Genomic DNA, 19,102 nt, shown 5'->3' on the forward strand with positions numbered 1-19,102 from the left:
GTATCATTCCAGAACACATCTGCCCGGAGCTCCTCCCTGCCCTTTGGCAGCAAGTCTGTGTGCCTTTTACCATCAGAACACCTGTTTATTTCCAAATGAGAGGAAGTTTACCGTAATACTTATTCTTGGACTGACCTCGGTCAAGTCCCTTCCCTTCCCTGGACTTCAGTTTCCTTTGAATGACTAGAAGCTTTGGAGAAGGTGATTGTTTACCTTCCTTCCAGTGGTGACATTTTCCTGTGAACGTTTCCAGCGTCTGTTCTTTCTTGGTTTCCGTTTCCATCTGTCACTTGACACTGTACGATTGATTACGTTTCTTTAACTGCCTTTGAAAACAGCTTGTTTTTTTTTTTAATAGGCTTTAAATAAAATAAAGCTTCATTTTGCTAACAAATTTGAGAAGAAAAGTGGACAGAAGTGTGACAGTTTGTGAACACCTACCCTGAATCACACGCTTACGGAGCCAGTCGCTCGTGTAGTTGTCGAGAACCTCCTGCCGTGCAGCTCTTCTGAAAGATGTTCTGACCTGAGCTCTGTGTTCCCATCCGCCTGGACCATTCTTCGCTCAGCCAGCCCTGTGGCTTGCTCCCTTGCCTCAGTCCTGTCTTACTTTGTCACTACCTTCCCAGGGACGCCCAGCCCAGCCTATTTAAAATAGAAACTCCTCCTCCTCCCACTCATGGTTCTCTTCGGCATCCTCTCCTGCCTCGCTTTTTTCCCATATGATCACCACCTAAAAGCCATCAATGTTTCTAATATGCTTTTCCATCCCTTCCCCACTCCCAACTGGAGTTTAAGCTCCATGTGATCAGGAATTTGTGTCCCTTTTGGTCACTGCTGTAGCTCCTCGCTTAGACACATAGTAAGTAATCAATCCATACCGAGTGCATGCGTGAATGAATGAGAAGAAGAAAACAGAAATTCTGAGAGGGATTATCTTGTCCAAGGTGACCTTGGTAGTTAAGCCACAGGCCTGGGGACACAAAAGTGAATAAGGCCTGATCACTGCCCGTCTAAGCTGACAGACAGGCTAGCGGGCAAGGCGATGACCAGCTGTGATGACATCCGAAGGTTTCTGGTCTCTCTGTCTGACTCAAGCCATGCCAGCGCCTGGATTACTTCAGTATCCAAGGGAATTCACATGCACACAATTTCTGTTGAAAGTACGACTCACAGCGTGCTACCCTTGCTGAAGATGTTTCGAGGGGTGCAGTGTAGTGAGGTGCCGTTGCTGGACTCAGAGACCCCAATGACCAGCCCTTCCCCTGATGACCAGCTTGACCTCACTCTCCCAGGCACTCTCAGTGCGGCCCCAGGGGAGAGGATGAGCCTGAACACTACGTTGGAGACTCAACTAAAGGGCTCAGAAAGGGCCACCTGACCCAGCCACTAAGCCTACAGCCCCATTCACTGCTCCACCACCTCCCCTTCAGTCCCAGCTATGTGACGAGGAAGAAGATGCTTTTTGGGCCTGGAAAAGCCTTTTCTCTGACCTCCTCCTGCCCCTAGCAGCTTCTTCCCATCTCTGGACCTCAGTTTTCCCATCTGTAGAATTAAGGACTGCGCTGTTTCTTTGATTCCCTAAAGGATTTGTGCTTTAGTAGAGAGACCCCTGATTTCCGAGTCCTATACAGTTGTTCTTGAGTTTTCTCTCTTTCTCTCTGGCTATACCATCACGGGTAAGTTATTTTCATTTTCTCTCGGTCTCACGTTGCCCATTCATAAAATCAGAGGTGAATGCCAAGTAATCCTACCTCAGCACCCAGGTGGGCTGCCCTGGGAACACAGGGTGATGTCCGCGAAGGACACAGAGGTGAGCGCAGCCTGCAGACCTGAGGTGTTTGTTGCGGGCAAGGCTCAGTCCACAGGAACTCCATCTGCTGGGCAGCTGCACATCTGCCTGGGCTGTGTACTGGCCCTGTGATTCGAGAAGCAGAGCTGCTTGTGCGGGTCTGGGGTCTGCGGCAGGGTCCCCACGGCTGGCCTCCCTAAACCTGAAGAGTGCACTCCACTGCTTCATCAAGCCTTTATCTAGCTGCCAGGGTCCATCACGGGCGCTGCAGGACCTGAGGCTGACGGCATGGCCAAGACGGCTGAGAGGAGGGGGAGAAGATCCCAGAGACGCGAGCTTACTGTCAATTAAGGCATGTTCCTGCCACAGGGACCCGCCCACCCAAGAGGGACGTGTGTTTTGTTCCTGGTACAGGAAGTGAGCCGCCCGGGGCCATCTGGGATGTGTTTTCAAGGAAATCTTGAAAACGGCAGCTCCAGCCAGAGGTAAACAGGATTTCATTAAATCATGCCTGGCCCGAGGGACAGGGAGCGGGTGTCTGATTTCGCAGAAGCAGCCGTGTCTCTGTGCGATGCTCCTGGCAGCCATTTTGGTCGAAGACGCGCCTCCGCGGAGAAAATAAACAGACACAGTCCGTGGGCCTCCCACCTCCCGACGCCCACCATTTGTCCAGGTGACATTTTCCAAAGCCTTCTGACCAGTTGCACTTTCACCAGCTGGTTGGGAGTTAATCTCAGGATGTCTCTTGGGTGGATATTAACATCCCCTTGTTTGTTCTTTTGAAAATCAGGAAACCCAAACCGTGGGCGATTCCGCATGTTGCCTAGTGTGGTGCAGCTGGGAGGGGGCCAGGCTGAGATGCACAGCCAGGTCTTATCACCTGCTGTCTAGTCCCTGAGTCAGCCCCTTAGGACATGAATCTTCTGGTTGTTCCCCGGATTCTCCCATTCTGCCCGTGTGAAATGAAGGTTCATGACCCGACAGCTTGGCCCTCATGATGGCCCTGGGAGATCCCCAGAACCGAATGGTACCCATTCTCAGATGGAGGAACAGGGGTCAGCAAAGCTGGTTACTAGCCTGTGTCACTTTGCCAGTTTGGGACCAATCTGGTTGCTGATCTGAGAACTCTTTCTTCTCCTGGGCAGTGTCAGGCAAAGAGAACCACACATTCACCAGGGAAAAGCTCCAACTAATTTTCTAGACACTGGTTCCTGGGTAAGGCTTTCATGAACAGATTTGTTGGCAAACCCTTGGAACGAGTTTTCTCTTTCAGCCCTTCCTTTTGTAGCTGGGCCTGTGTGCCCTCTAGGTGGGGTTCAGATAAGGTTCCTGTGGCTCCTCTGGTCCATGGAGCTATGAACTTGGATCAGAGCACCTGAACTGTGAGTAGTGTTATTCCCCACTAGCCACCCGATAGTAAGTGATTCTCTGTACTGCCTGAGGGCAGCGCCCGCACCAGGCATGTCTGTAGCGTTCTGCCTGCTTGCAGCGTTGCTACCTGGGTGAAGCACGCCCAGGCTAGCCACAAAGCCCACAGAAACCCAAAGCCTGCAGAATGGGCTACACGTCTCATCCAGAAAGGGAAGCACCCTCTGTGTGGTCCTTTGGGCTTGGCACATTATGTGACATGCACTGCCTTGCTCACCCTCAAATAACCGCAGGACAAAGATGCTAGTTTCGCTATTTCAGAGACAGAAGCTGTAGTTAAGTGACCTGGTCGGGGCAGGTGACTTGGTGGGTGCTGAACTCAGGGCATAGTATCAGTATCCACCACTGCTCCCCTGCTCCGGTGGCCATTGGAGAGAAGTGATCCGGCTCTCCATTCCCTAAACACAGAGCCGGGGAAGGGCCCAGGAGCCCTGTCTTCAGCCCTAGGAACTCAGTGCAGGGAGGCTTGGGTGTGGTTGTTGAGTTCCAAGTCTTCTCTTGGGGATGGGAGAACTGAAGCCAAGTACTGGGGAAGGATTGTTCGCTATCACAGCCAAGTTGGCTCTCTAAGGGCCCACACACCCTCTATAAGCACATTGGAAGTTGAGTCCTCTCCAAGGCACAGCTGGGGCAGTCTGCGGACAGCAGGAAGCCTGCGCCCTGCCCTCCAGGGCCCCAGAGAAGCTGATCCACAGGAGAGCAGGGGCGGGTCTGTGCCCGGGGCCATTCGCTCCCACGCCTGCGCAGTGCCCCCACCTGGCCTTGCCTGTGGATCCTCATCTTGCAGCTGTGTGTCAAAGCTCCCTGAACCATTCCTCCCTGTCTTTCCAGTGATATACGGTCGAGTCCTCGCTCTCTCTTCTTTTTATGCCATAAAGAGAGAAGTGTTTTAAGAAGTCCCAGGGGAGACAAGTTAGCTGATGATTGAAAGAGGCATCTCACTAAAAAGCTAAGAGCTTGGCCTTTAGCTCTGCCACTTAAGTGCTGGTGGGTCTTTCCCAGCCAACCCATCCCCACTCCAGGCCCCTTCCTTGTCCACCCCAGTCCTTATTCAGGGACGTAGTTCAAATAGGAACTTTGAGCTCCAGAAAGAGCTTCATGTGCATGCATGTCTGAGCATTTTGGGAGTCCTCAAAGCATAGAATTCTCCTGCTAAATACCAGCAAGGCTCCTCTAGCACCAGAATAAAGCACTGAGAGCCCCAAGCACATTTGCAGTCTCTTTCTCCACTGATTCCTTCCCACCACCCTGGGCAGCTCCGGGACTCACCCTGGGCATCGTGTGAGTCTCTGATGAAAAGGTCAATCAAAAGCACTGTGAGCAATGGCTGCTTCTAAGGGATGTGTGTGTGTACGAGCCTGAGTCCATATGTGATATCTTGAAAACAGTTAGGGATAATAACCAAAGGTATGCGGGTAGTTACACAGGAGCACTGGTAGCACACAGGGAAAGCCGTCTTCTCCGCAGGGAGTGCAGAAGGGAGTCATTCATTCATTCAGCAACATCTTCACTGAATTCCTGCCATGTTCCAGTCTGTGCTAGGGGCTGGAATGAATGATGAGCAAAGGAGAAACATCCTTGCTCTCTCAACTCTTAAAGCCTGATTAGTAGGCAGACAACTACATACATGACTATATAAGAACAAGATGAGACAATACTAGAAAGGACAATACAGGCTGATGCAAGGCAAATGTGAAGAGACGAAACTGAGCTAAACTGGAGAAGGGGACTCCGTGAGAACGTGAACCCTGAACCAAACCCTAGAGGATGAGGAGGTAAATAGGAGAAGAGGAGACAGAGGAAGAGATGCCTTGGGCAGAGGACATGGCTTGTACAAAGGCCCTGTGGCAGGGAGAAGCATAGCACAGTGGATTGGCCAGAAGAAGACCCAGGTCACTGAAGCTCAGAGTGGCGGGATGAGTGGGGGGTGAGCGTGGAGAGGGTGGAGGACACTGTAGAACAGGCTGGGGCTGGTTCTTCCTCATAAAAGTAATGCAAAGCCATCAGATAGTGTGAAGCTGAGAGCGCTCCTCAGACCTGTATTTAGGAAGGCCCTTCTGACAGCTTTGGTGGATGAGGGGTAGGGAACAGGACAGGCGGATAAGAAAAGACAACTGTTTAGGAGGAGTTCCGGTTATCCATACAGAAGGGAGATGTTAGTCACTTTGTTAAGAGTGATGATGAGAGAGCTGGAGAGAGACAGACAAATTCAAGAGATGCTTAAGGGGTCAAGTCAGCATGACCTGGTGAAGGATTTTTTTCATTTTTCAAAATTGAAGTGTGGTTGATTTACAGTGTTGTGTTAATTACTGCTAAAGAGCAAAGTGACTCAGTTATATACATACATTCTTTTTTCGTATCCTTTTCCATGGTGGTTTATCACAGCATACTCCCTGTGTTATACACGGGTTCAACCCCTGGGTCGGGAAGATCCGCTGGAGGAAGGCATGACAACCCACTTCAGTATTCCTGCCTGGAGAATGCCATGGACAGAGGAGCCTGGCAGGACTCCCAGAGGAGTCCGTAGTGTCACAAAGAGTCGGACACGGCTGAAGTGACTTAGCACGCACGTACGCACATGCTATACAGCCGGACCTTGTTGTTTTTCCTTTCCCTATATGCCAGTTTGCGTCTGCTAATCCCAGGCTCCCAATCCACCCCTCTCCTGCCCAGCCGTCCCCCTTGACAGCCACCAGTCTATCCTCTATATCTGTGATTCTGTCTCTGTTTTATAGTCGCGTTCGTTTGTGACATGTTTTGGATTCTACATATGAGTGATATTATACGACACTCGGTTTTCTCTCTCTGACTTACTTCTCTTAACAGGATAATCTCTAGTTGCATTGACCTGGTGAAGGATTCTGTTGGGAGGGAGGAGGGAATAGGAAATATCCAGGCTGAAATGACCCCAGGACTATTAATGGGAATAAGAAACAGTGGTTGTGGTCACCCTTCTTCTGTGCTTTTTATTGTGGATGCTACTTCCCAGGAAATTATGGGAGGACAAAAGATCACAGCGGGTTCAGAAAGAGATGGGACCAGAATAGTACACAGAGTATAGGCCAGGATTGAAGCCAGGGCGCAATGGCACCGGAAGACAAGCAAAGCTTTAGCCATCCTGCTCCACGCTCCTTCTGTCTTCTTGGTCTGGCCCAGGCCCTGCATGGTGATGCCCGTTGGGAGGGGAGCGGGCTGACTGCACACTCTTTGGCCTCAGTTTGGACAGCGCCCCTTTTCCCTCCCTCCCTCCCTCCTCGGTCTCTTCCTGCTTCTTGCGCTGCACTGTGGGCGATTCCTTTGGCGGTGCCCCCCAGCTCCACACTGTGGCAGACTAGTTATATTGACCGTCCCTCTTAATCCTCCCAGCAGCTCCTGGAGGAAGGTACTAGTCATCTGCATATCCATTTTGCAAATGAAGAAGGTGGAAGCCCAGAGAGATGACTTGATTTGCCCAAAGTCACGCCACTGGCAGTGGACCTCTGGTTTGTCTGAGTCCAAAGGCCAGGCTTCACCACTAATCCCTACCTGCTTGTTCCTGCTGGGTCCTCAGCCCGACGGCCAGGCTGGACCTCAGCTGGGGAGTGAGACTATGCCCCATGTCTCCACCTTCCAGAGATTCCTTCCCCCTGGTGCCTTTCGCCTCCCATAGTGTAGGGCAGAGCTGTCTGGCACAACTCTGGCAGGCAGCAGGCTCTCAGTTCAACTCCTTCACTCTCAGCCACCCTTAGGACTCAGACCAATGTAACCCTAACTCATTGTCTTCCTGCCCCGCGGCCCTTTAGCAGTCCTAAACAGTGAGATGCCTGGGATGGAGTGGTGGGTGTCCTCTCACCACTGAAGAGCCTCCTGGTTGTCTCAGCAAGCCCCGAACTCAGAGCACCCTGTGAGTCCCCAACATTGGGTCCCAGAAAACCCCATTCCCTGAGCCCCACCAATCCATGGTCCATGTGGACCTCATTCCCGGCCCGAGGTCCACACAAACTGGAGCCCTGGGCATGCACCACAGCAGCTTGAAGCGTCAGTTTGGTCCCAGCACCTCCTCTCTAAACTTAAGTCCCCAGACTGGAGAAATCCTGACTTTTGCCTAGAGAAATAGCAAAGGTCCTTTCCAGCTCTAAAATTCTGTGATTCTCTTTGGAAAATGACCAGAAAATAGCAGAGCACATCTCATTCCGAATAAATCAAGGAGTCTATGGACACTCTCTAATTCCTAACCATACCTTTTCAACAAATTCCTCATTCCCTCGGAACAATAGTTCAATTGAAAATGTCCCGGGGATGGAAACTTTCATCTGTTTGGGTCCCTCCTCTATCTGCAGTGCCCAGGCCACTGCCTGACACGTGGTTCGATAAATATTTACTGGCCAACTGGATTCATTAGTTTATTAAGGACGCTGCAACAAAGGACAACAAACTAGCTGGCTTTAAAACCATAGGAAGTCACTCTGACAATTCTGGAGGGGAGACATCCAAAGTCCAGATGCCGACAGAACCATGCTCCTTCTGACACGTGTAGGGGAGAACCCTTCCTCGCTTCTTGCTAACTTCCAGGGGCGGTGGCCGTCAATCCTTGGGGTTCCTTGGATCGTAGACGCATCAGTTTCCACCTCTGCCCTCACGTGGTCATCTCCCTCCTGTGTCTCTGTCCTTTCCTTTCTTATAAGGACACCAACCGCACTGGACTTGGGCCCACCCCAATAACCTTACCTTAACTTAATTCCCTCTACAAAGACCCTTTTTCCAAATAAGATCACATTGGCAGATAAAGGAGTTGGTACTCCATTACATCTTTTGGGGGACGGGATTCTGCTGTAACACTGAATAGATACTCAAACACGTCCTGGGATGTTCCATTCCTGACTTCTGTTTCGGAAGGGCTCCTGCTGGAGTGGGCTCCTTGCCACTTCCCGGCTGAGCCAGTGTTTCCTTTTCAGGAGCCAACACAGCCTGGTGGTGGCGATGGTGGGGGTTGGGGCGTCTTCTATTTCTAGATCCCTAAGGCTGGAAGGAATCTGGGGCCCATCTGGGCCTCCCCTTCATGTTCCAGCAGAGCAAAACTGAACCGAGGAAGGGACACAGGGCTGGCTCTGGGTCCCAGAGGAGGTAGGTTAAGCCTGCCCCATTTCTCCTTGGTCACTGTTTACAATCTGCCTGCATTCTAGAAGGGACTTACAGGAGGCTGATAGGGAGCTTATATGGTTGCCTCAATTTGAAGCCATGAACCATCTGGGCTGGGCTTGTGAAGGAGGAGTTAGAATGCGTTTGCTCAAATTAAATAATTCTCGGGCTCTGTGAGGGTCCCTTTGTGGCTGATTATGGGAGGCATCTGCCAGCTCCTGCTGCCCCCGCCCCTGTGCTGGGGACAAGGCTGTTGGACCAGGAGATGAAGCATACGGAAGAGACAACAGACATTCCAGAGGGGCCCCAGGTTGACTCCAGAGTGGGGGTTCAGTCATGTCTGGGTGTGTTAGAAGGGCCCGCTGGGAGTTTATTTGCATGATGACTGCAGCCGTTTTCTATCACTGTCATGAAAACAATTGCAAGTTTAGGAGCTCAAAAACAACTTGAGTTTATCAGTTCATAGTTCTGTGTGTCAGAAGTCTGGGTGAGCTGGGCAGGTTTCTCCAATCCAGGTCTCACAAAGCCAAGGTCCGTGTGTTGACTGGCCAGGACTCTTCTCTGGAGGTGCTGGGGGAGACTCTGCTCCCAGCCTCACCCAGTTCTGTCCTTTGTGGCTGCCCCACTGAGCTCCTATTCCCTCCTGGGTGTTGTGGGAGATCTCCGTCAGCCTGGTAAGACCCCCTACTGTCCTCATCCCATTGCCTCCTCTGTCTTCAAAGCCAGCAATGACACAGCAAATCCTTCTCATGATCCGATCTCTTCGGCTTCTTCTGCCTCAGTTCTTCTGTCTCCACTTGAGAAAGTTCTCTGCTTTTTAAGGCTCACATGATTAGAGCAGGCCCACCCAACTAATTCAGATACTCTCCATGTTTTAAGCCCATAACCTTAATTATGCCTGCTAAGTCACAAAGAGTCAGACACGACTGAGCGACTGAACTGAACTGAACTGAACTGAAGTCATTTTTGTCATGTAACATAACCCATTCTAAGGTTCCAGTGATTAGGGTATGTGTGCCTTTGGGAGATCCTCTGTTTCCTGGGATCCCAGTGATCCTAAAGGAAGAGGAAGCCTCAGGGGTTAGAGGGAGATCTGAGTCTGAGTTACAATTTGGCATCTTCCACTCATCTCAGCCCAGCGTCTTGGGGCAGAAGATGAAAAAAATGGGGGTAAGGACTCAGCTGTTCCTGGAAGCAAAAAGGAATGAGCTGTTTCTACAAATATGTTCATAAGTTGGAGCACTTTGCGACATCTTTGTGAAGCTGTGACGCAGAAAATGGGACAGATCTCTTTTTCCCTTTAGTGCAAAATATAGTTTCTCCTGCTGCCCAGGAGCTTAGAAGGGGCATCTCCCAGTGCAGCACCTCAGCACTGGCAGACTTGCCTGATGGCTGGGTGCTTGGCGGTGCTGGTGGCAGGGCCGAGGGCCGGAGGTAGTACCAGATTCTGGGCCAGCCTAGGAAGACCACCTCCTGGAAAGCTTTGCTAGGTGGGCCTTGGGAGCAGTGGCTGTGCTGAGAGGTCTTCATGGGACCTTTGGACCAAGGAGCCCACTGGAAGCAGGCCTTCTTGGGAGGGCCGAGTAACAATGGAGCTAACGTGACCATCACAGGCTGGTGGGGAATACTGCCGGGATCCTATGTGCGTGTGTGAATATAGTTATATGAGTATAGATTTGTGTAATCACCATCACAATTAAGACAGAGAACAGTTCCATCACTCAGTCCCCCCCCCACAGAATTCCTGGTGCTGCTGCTTTTTGTCAACCCCCCTACCTGTATCCCATGCAAGCACTGATCTATTCTCCATCTCCACACTTTGCCTTTTCCAGAATGTCACAGAGGTGGAATCAGACAATATGTAATCTTACGAGGTAGCCTTTTGCTCGGCCTAATGCCTTTGAGATGCGCTCATGTTGTGACATGCATTAAAACCCCCTTCTTTTTTATTGCTGAGTACTTAGTATTCCAGTGTTTAAATGGACCACAGTGTGTTTATCCACTCACCCACTGAAGGACATTTAGGCTGTTTCCATTTTGGGCAATTATAAATGGAGTGCTGTTTGCATGAACATGTTTTTATTTCTCTTGAGTAAATGCCCAGTAATGGATCATTAGGTCATGCAGTATCTGTGTGTTTACCTTTAAAAGAAACTCCTGAACTGTTTTCCAGAATGGCTGTTCATTTTTGCATTCTCTCCAGCAATGTATAGCGTTCCAGTTGCTCCATATACTCACCAGCATTTGCGGGATTTTGTTTGTGTTTTATTGTTGCCATTCTGATAGATTCTGATGGTATCTTGGATGTTTATTTCATTTTGAATTTCATGAACTTATTTGCCATCTGTGTGTCTCCTTTGGGGAAATGTCTCAATTGCTTGCCCAATTTTTTTATTGGGTCATTTATGTTCCTTCTGTTGAGCTTTGAAAGTTATTTGTGTATTCTGGATACAAGTCCTTTGTCGGGTATGTGGTTTACAAATATTGTCTCTCAGTCTGTAGTTCATCTTTTCATTTTCTTAGCAGTGTCTTTCATAGGCAAAAAAGTTTTAACGAAGGCCCATTCATCCATTTGTTTCTTTAATGAATGATGCTTTTAATGTCACTTCTAAGAACTCTGCCTGACTCGAGGTCATGAAGATGTTCCCTGATGTTTTCTTCTAAAAGTTTAACCATTCTAATTTAGATCCATATCCATTCTGTGTAAAGAATGTGTGAGCTTGGTTTTTTGGCTTCATTTTGTATTTTGCGGTGGATATTCAATTGTTCCATTGCTGCTTCTTACAAAGATCATCTCATCTCTATTGAATTTGTCAAAAATCAGTTGGTCATATTTGTGTCTATTTCTGGGTTATTTATTATGTTTTATCAATTTACTTGTTTACCAAGGCCCTGCAGTCTTGATTTTGTTGCTGTTCAGCCTCTAAGTCGTGTTCAACTCTTTGCGACCCCTTGGACTACAGCACGCCAGACTCCCCTGTGCTTCACTATCTCCCAGAGTTTGCTCAAACTCATGTCCACTGAGTCAGTAATGCTATCTAACCATCTCATCTGTCACCCCCTTCTCCTCCTGCCCTCAATCTTTCCCAGCATTAGGGTCTTTTCCAATGAGTCAGGGCTTTGCATCCGGTGGCCATAGTATTGGAGCTTCATCTTTGGCATCAGTCCTTCCAATGAATACTCAAGGTTGATTTCCTTTAGGATTAACTGGTTTAATCTTCTTGAAGTCCAAGGGACTTTAAAGAGTCTTCACTTGATTACTGGGTGTCACTTCTCTAAATCTTTTTTTTTTTTTTTTCAAATTTGTTATGGCTATTCTAGTTCCTTTTTCTATAAATTTTAGAATCAGCTTGTCCATATCTACAAAACATGCTGCTGGGATTTTGATTGGGAGTGCCTTAAATCTATAGAACAATTTGAGGGAAAACGGACTCCTTAACTATATTGAGTCTTTCAATCCAGAAACACAGTATGTCTCTCCACTTATTTAGATGTTATTCCTTTAACAAGCATTTTGTAGTGTTTATCACGGGGAAGACAATGGCACCCCACTCCAGTACCCCTTGCCTGGGAAATCCCATGGACGGAGGAGCCTGGTAGGCTATAGTCCATGGGGTCGCTAAGAGAAGGACACGACTGAGCGACTTAACTTTTGCTTTTGACTTGCATGCATTGGAGAAGGAAATGGCAACCCACTCCAGTGTTCTTGCCTGGAGAATCCCAGGGAGAGAGGAGCCTGGTGGGCTGCCGTCTATGGGGTCGCACAGAGTCGGACACGACTGAAGCGACTTAGCAGCAGCAGCAGCATCAGTGTTTATCATGCAAGTCCTGAAGATGTTTTCTTAGATTTATTTAATTTGGGGGGATTTTGTACATAAGTAATTTAATGATGTACATGGTATCAATTTTTAAAATTCTGGCTTCCAATTGTTTATTACCAGCATATAAAAATATGATAGATTTTTTCTCATGTTGACCTTATATTGTGCAACCTTGCTAAACTCAATAATAAGTATTTTTTTTTTGTTTTTTATAGATTCTTTGTGGTTTTTTTTTTTTTTGGTCATGTTGCCTGTGAATAGGGATAGTTTTAGTTCTTCCTTTAAAATCTGTGTGCCCTTTATCTGTTTTTCTTCCCTTATTGTGCTAGGGCTTCTGGTATGAGAGTGCATAGCAGCTGTGAGAGTGAACAGCTTTGCCTTGTGGTCTGTTTTGGGAAGGCAAGCATTCAATCCTTCATTACTGAATTTGATGTTAGCCATGAAATTTTTGTAGATACTCTAAATCAAGTTAAGGAAGTTCTCCTCTAATCACTGTTTGCTGAAACTTTTGTCACAAATGTATGTTGAATTTTGTTAAATTTTTTCTGCACCGATTGATATGATTGTGTGGCTTTTATTGTTTAGCCTATTAATATTATAGCTTGTGTTCATTAGTTTTAAAACATTTAGCTAATCTCCATTCCTGAAATAAATCTAATTCTGTTGTCATGTATTATTTTTTAATATATTTTGCTAATATTTTCTTGAATATATTTGCATGTTCATGTGGGGTATTAGTGTATAGCTTTTTCTTCTAGTGCTGTTTTTTTTTTATGATTTTGACTTCAGAGTAGTGACAGCCTTATAAAATGAGTCAAGAGGTTATTCCTTCTATTTTTTGGATATTATTATGTACAGTCAGTATAATTTTTCTTTAAATATCTGGCAGAATATGGCAATAAAACTATCTTGGCCTAGAGTTTTAATGACAAACTCTTTGTCTTTAATAAATATAGGACTATTCACATTATCTATTTCTTCCTAGGTGACTTTTAGTCATTTATTGCTTTCAAGTAAAAAGTCCATTTCATTTAAGTTATTAAATTTATGTGCATAAAATCATTTATAGTGTTCTCTTTTTATCCTTTCAGTATCTATGGGATCTATGATTTTAGAGGTTTGAGGGGACTTAAAAATAACACCCCCTGTCTTCCCCCATTGCTCAGGAAGGGATCAGGCAGTATCCTTTAATCCTGATAAAGCCAACTTGGTGAACATTAATTTGCTTTAGATGGGAGGCTCACTAACACACCTGGGATGATACTCAGCCATCTAATCATAGTAGTTTTGAAAAACACAGGCTCTGTTACACTAGCCAGCCTCTGCAAAACCTGTGGCTTATAGAGATGTGCTCTCTGCAGGTGATAGATTTCAAAGTAGCAAGAAGGAAAGAAGTCCCGGTCCTAGAGATGGAATGTTTGCGTCTCCTAGAAATGCATTTGTTGAAACCTAATTCCCAACGTGATGCTGTTCAGAAGTGGGGCCTTTGAGAGGTGATTGGGTCATGAGGATGGGGTCATTGTGAATGGGGATTAGTGTGCTTGTAAAGGAGACCCCTTTCTACTGTGTGAGGACACAGTAAGAAGATGGCCTTCTATGAACTGGGAAGGAGGTTCTCATCAGGCTCTGAATCTGCCAGTAGCTTGATCTTGGACTTCCCAGGCTTCAGAACTGGGATAAATAATGTTTGATGTTAAGCCAGCCAGTTTCAGGTATCTTTGTTATAGCAGCCTGAACGGACTAAGATGCCCTGCACGTCCGTTTCCTTCTCACACACTCGCCAGACAAGGTGGGTAGAGAGTGTTAGGCCAGCAGAGGTTCCTCAGCACTGAAGCAGGAGCCAGGGAGAAGGAGATTCCCCTTCGATAACTCACAAGAACTGTACTCTAATCATGGCGGAAATAAATGGAGAAGTTGGGGAGGGGAGGTGACTTCACGTCCCACAATAACTGGTGGGAACAAGAGCTAAATAAATCTCCCTGGTTAGACTGATGTCATATGCAGGTTCATGTCTAACACAGGTTACAAAAATCACAATGGGATACATTAAATTTTAGATCAGACCTTTGTGACAGTGTTGTGACAATACGGAGGAAGTGATGACCAAGTGCAGAGTCCAGAATGAGAGTACAGTCAGGCCAGACTTCACGGAAGGAGTGTAACTTACATAAGTAGTGGATGGGAAGGGGCTAGAACTCAGGGGGATGGTGAATGGGGAGGAATGGGGGGATAAGGTGGGAGAAGTGGGTCGGAATGGGATGGAAAAGGGTTTGAAATACCATGCTAAGAGTCAGGGGTACTCTTTTAGGGGGAGGAGCTAGGGAGGAGTTCATTAAGAACAGTGCTTGGAGAGACATGTCTTGGAAAGTAGTGAAATATCCATAGCATTAGCAGAAGTCATTGCTCAAGGCCTCAAGTTAGTGCCTATCTTCCCTCACTCTTCCCCCAACTCCACCTCTCTGATGCCCTCCCCTGAGGCCCTTGGACCCCATCACAAGCCAGCAAGCAGAAATTAATGCCTGGCTCTGCTTTGGTCCATGGCTGAGGTCCATCCCAATGTTCTGGTGGGTTGGTGCCCACGTATCCTGGCTCTTGGGTGAGTTTTTTCAAAAAAAACTATTTGCCATCAACCCATTTCCATTTTGAGAGTTTGAGGAACAACAGCTTAAGACCACTCAGTGGTTGAGCCGTGGGAGCTGCAGAGCAGTCTTCAGCGGCAGGCTGAGCACTCCAGTCTTCACAGGGGAGTCGAATAGTCTCAGAGGGCACCCCCTGCCTTCAGACCCCTAACTCTGGTTGAGTAGACGTGAACTGCAGAGCTGGAGTGGTCCATCCACCCTGAAATTCCTCCTTGGTCACAGTCTTGTCAACTGCTGCCTGCTCTTCCTTTTCAGTCTTTTCAGAATCTCTGTAGAAGCAGAGATGAGGCATGATCTTCCATGGGGGTTCACTGGAGATGCCATGCATGGGCAGAACTTCCTGGGCAAACGGCCACCACATCAGATCCACTGAGTGAACTCTGTCTGCGTTGCATGGGATGGCGGTAGCCACAGAGCACAGAGTGTCTGTGTTATGCAGAGCAGTGGATAGCAGGTTAGTGTAAGGGGCTTCTGTGAGACGTGGTGGTCAGCCCTGGGATCAGTAACCACCAGAAGTCTTGGCTACCAGAAGGCTGCCTGGATCAGCTTAGTGAAAGTTCCAGGAGTGGAGCAGCCAGCAGTAGGAGGGGCCCGAGGGGCAGCAGCAAATTTGTTGGCCAGTATTCCCAGAGGATAGGACACTGGTTCGTCAGTTGGGTTTTCAGTGGCAACCACGGCATAAGCCGTCTGCAGAAGCTTCGGCCAGGTCTCCTTCAGATTCACGATGGAGACACCATCCCTCTTCCTTTTGTAGATGTACTACCACTTGGAAGCCAAGGTTGGTGCTACCTCACTGGTTTCCTGGGAGTTTGAGGACATCCTCCTCCTTCATTAGCAGGACATTGAGGGCTCCGGACATTGTGAAAGTTTCCTTTTAAGTTCCAGTGGGAATCCAGAACAATGTCACATGGACCATTTTCTGGGTAGTGCAGAAAGGTGATTCTTAGGTATTTTGTCTCTCCACCTTCAGCAGCCATGAGGACATGATGAGGAAGGAAGAATTCATGCTGCCCAGGGATCTTGCCCTTCCACTCTGAGCTCTCAAGTCCATCTGAATGTGGCAGGCACAAGACCGCAGAGCTTGGAGAACTCCTCATGTTTGGATTTAAAAACAAAACCATAGCATTTCATAGAATTATTTTCCCTCAATAGAATAAAAGTTCCAGGAGAGAAAAGTAGTTCCTTTGGACCCTGCTCTCCCTTTAAGTCAAATAAACATCTGTCAAGGAGGAACAAGACAGAATTCCTTGTGATCAGATGCTCCTGGTTCTACAGCAATTTATCAAAGCCCTTCTCATCAATTAGAGAAATATTTGAAATATCATCACAGCTCCTGCAAGCGCCTCATGTATAATTCAAAGCGGTGGCTCCGGATGGAGTGAGGAAGCTACAGAAGCCAGCCCTGCCTTTTGAAGGTAAACCTGCCTATTGTCCCTTTCATCCCAAACCCAGGAACAAACTCCGGGGCCCTTGAAAATTGTATTTCTACTGAAGTGTAGACATCTTAAGCCTGATGTGTAGACACTTTACCTCCCAGGGAGCCTCCTATAGGGACACCACTTCTCAGTTCTTGGAAACTAGGTGTCCCTATGAGATTAAGACAGTGAGAAGGGACCCCTCTCACGTGTGCAGTATTCTGCTTTTTAATCCCAGCCTCCAATACTGAGGGTTTCAAAGAAGGCAACCAATAAAGAAAAAAACAAACAAGTGATCAAATCATAACCATGTAAAAGCACCCTCACTTTTCCTTTTTCACTTGCTATTCCCACAAGTCAGATATTATCTTGATTTTATAAATGAGGAGACTAGAACAGAGAGGTGAAATGACTTGCTCAGGGTCGCACAGCAGATTTACAGTGAATAGTGTTTGTACTTCGGCCACCAGACATTTTCTCTGTGGGTACAAACCCAAATTTTAATTTTGATTCTGTTGCTCGACTTGAATAGTATGAAGACCCACAAGTGAGACATTGATTTTTTTTTCATAGAATAAAAAGGCTTATATAAAAATGTCAAATACCTTTTGCTAAGTACAGTGGCTATATTGCTTATGTTATTTAAACTTCTGCATACCTGAATTACATTTAACAGTTTCAATTAATTTTACTTTTGAATTGCACTAAGGGGCAACTCAGTGGTAAAGAATCTGCCAGCTAAGGCAGGAGACACAGGAGACTCGGGTTTGATCCCTGGATGGAGATCTCCTGGGGGAGGAAATGGCAACCCACTCCATTATCGTTGCCTGGAAAATCCCATGGACAGAGGAGCCTGGTGGGCTACAGTCCATAGGGTCCCAGAGAGCTGGATAAGACTGAGCGATTGAACACATATGCCACGCAATAGCATGAAGAGCCCACAAGATTTAAGACCCCAGCACCACCAGCTCAGGGCGCAGAGCTGACACAGGGAGGCATGGGAAACATGTGTCTGTACAGTGGAGGAACTGCTTCCTTCAGATTCGATCTAGAAGTTCCTCTTGTGTTCACACGTGGTCTCCACCTGCCCTTGCAATATGAGCAACAGAGGTGGCTCTGAGTGGGACAGGGTGGGCTCTGTAGGATTCCTTGTGCAGTGGGTGAGTGGGCCAGACCCTCTGCAGGGCATGTGCAGTGCAGGCAGACAGTCGTCAGCTCTGTGCTCGAGGAGGTAGGGGAACACTGGTAACGTGGTAGGTGAAGACCAGAATTCTAAGTAGTTCTGAGGGCAGAAAACGAGCATCCTCTTCCATGAGTGAGAAGGCCTTTTGAAGGTAAACGAGACAGTCCATTGCAGATCAAATAGGCCAGACATACAAACCGTAGGTGTAGAGAAGAGGGACCCGGAACAGCACAAGCAGAAATAGCCACTGGGACTGGGCGATGAAGGCTGGCCCCCTAGGAGGAGAGGTGCATATGGGAAGGGTCTGGCCTGGCCTCACTACTCTGGGCCCAGCCCCCAGCACAGTGTCTAGAACTCAGCAGATGCTTAGCAAAGTGAAAGAAGGTGTTCTGGCTTCACTTCCTGCAGAAGCTGACTAAGATGCTCCAGAATGCCAACAAGGACCTACTGTGGAGCACATTTAACTCTGCTCAATCTGATGTGCCAGCCTGGAGGGGATGGGTGCTTGGCGGGGAGAACGGATACATGTGTATGTATGGCCAAGTCCCTTCACTGTTCACTTGAAACTACAACATTGTTGATTGGCTGTAACCCAGTACAAAATTAAAAATTTGAAGTTTTGGGGGAAAAATACTAAAGATGCCCCAGTGTGAGCTCAGGCCCCCTCTTCTGAGCTCCCATGATACCCCAGGCTTGCAGATCACCAAAATACAGCCACATTGCCTTATAAGGATCTGATTTCCAGTCTGCTTCCTTCCTAGAACCCCTTTTGCATTCCCAGCATCTCCTCTAGCATATGGTACATATTAAGCCCTAAAGGAAGGAGGGACAGACGGGAGGGAAGAAGGGTTTCATCAGCTACTTGGGGCTAAGGGTTTCACCAATAACTGAAAGAGGAGAGGAAATTGGGAGTTAATAGGAGGCCTCACTGTACATCATCCCAAGGATGCTGGATGTAATTATGCCGCTGTAAACGCCATAAGGAGTCACACATAGTTCTCCTATAGGGGAAGCTTGGCCATGCTGTTATTCTGCCAGAGTGTGAGTCTCAAGATATCACAGTCTTTCTTGGTCATCATTGTTTCACTCAGTTCAGATCAGTCACTTAGTTGTGTCTGACTCTGTGACCCCATGGACTGCAGCATGCCAGGCTTCCCTGTCCATCACCAACTCCTGGAGCTTGCTCAAGCTCATCTTCATTGAATTGGTGATGCCATGCAACCATCTCATCCTCTGTCATGCCCTTCTCCTCCTGCCTTCAATCTTTCCCAGAATCAGGGTCTTTTCTAATGAGTCAGCTCTTCGCATCAGGTGGCCAAAGTATTGGAGCTTCAGCTTTAGCATCAGTCCTTCCAGTGAACACTCAGGACTGATATCCTTTCAGATCGACTGGTTGGATCTCCTTGCAGTCCAAGGGACTCTCAGGAGTCTTCTCCAACACCACAGTTCAAAAGCATAAACTCTTCAGTATTCAGCTTTCTTATGGTCCAACTCTCACATTCATACATGACCACTGGAAAAACCATAGCCTTGAGTAGACGGACCTTTGTTGGTAAAGTAATGTCTCTGCTTTTTAATATGCTGTCTAGGTTGGGCATAGCTATTCTTCCAAGGAGTAAGCGTCTTTTAATTTCATGGCTGGAGTCACCATCTGCAGTGATTTTGGAGCCCCCCAAAATAAAATCTGTCACTGTTTCCATTGTTTC

The 19,102-nt window shown here is 47.6% G+C and overlaps 1 pseudogene; it reads right to left on the reverse strand.

Moving 5' to 3' along the window:
* Positions 1-14,775: 14,775 nt before the first annotated feature.
* On the reverse strand, positions 14,776-15,657 carry LOC138430456 (small ribosomal subunit protein uS2B-like; annotated as a pseudogene).
* Positions 15,658-19,102: the final 3,445 nt, after the last annotated feature.

Source organism: Ovis canadensis, chromosome 25, assembly GCF_042477335.2.
Source record: "Ovis canadensis isolate MfBH-ARS-UI-01 breed Bighorn chromosome 25, ARS-UI_OviCan_v2, whole genome shotgun sequence".
Taxonomy (NCBI): Eukaryota; Metazoa; Chordata; class Mammalia; order Artiodactyla; family Bovidae; genus Ovis; species Ovis canadensis.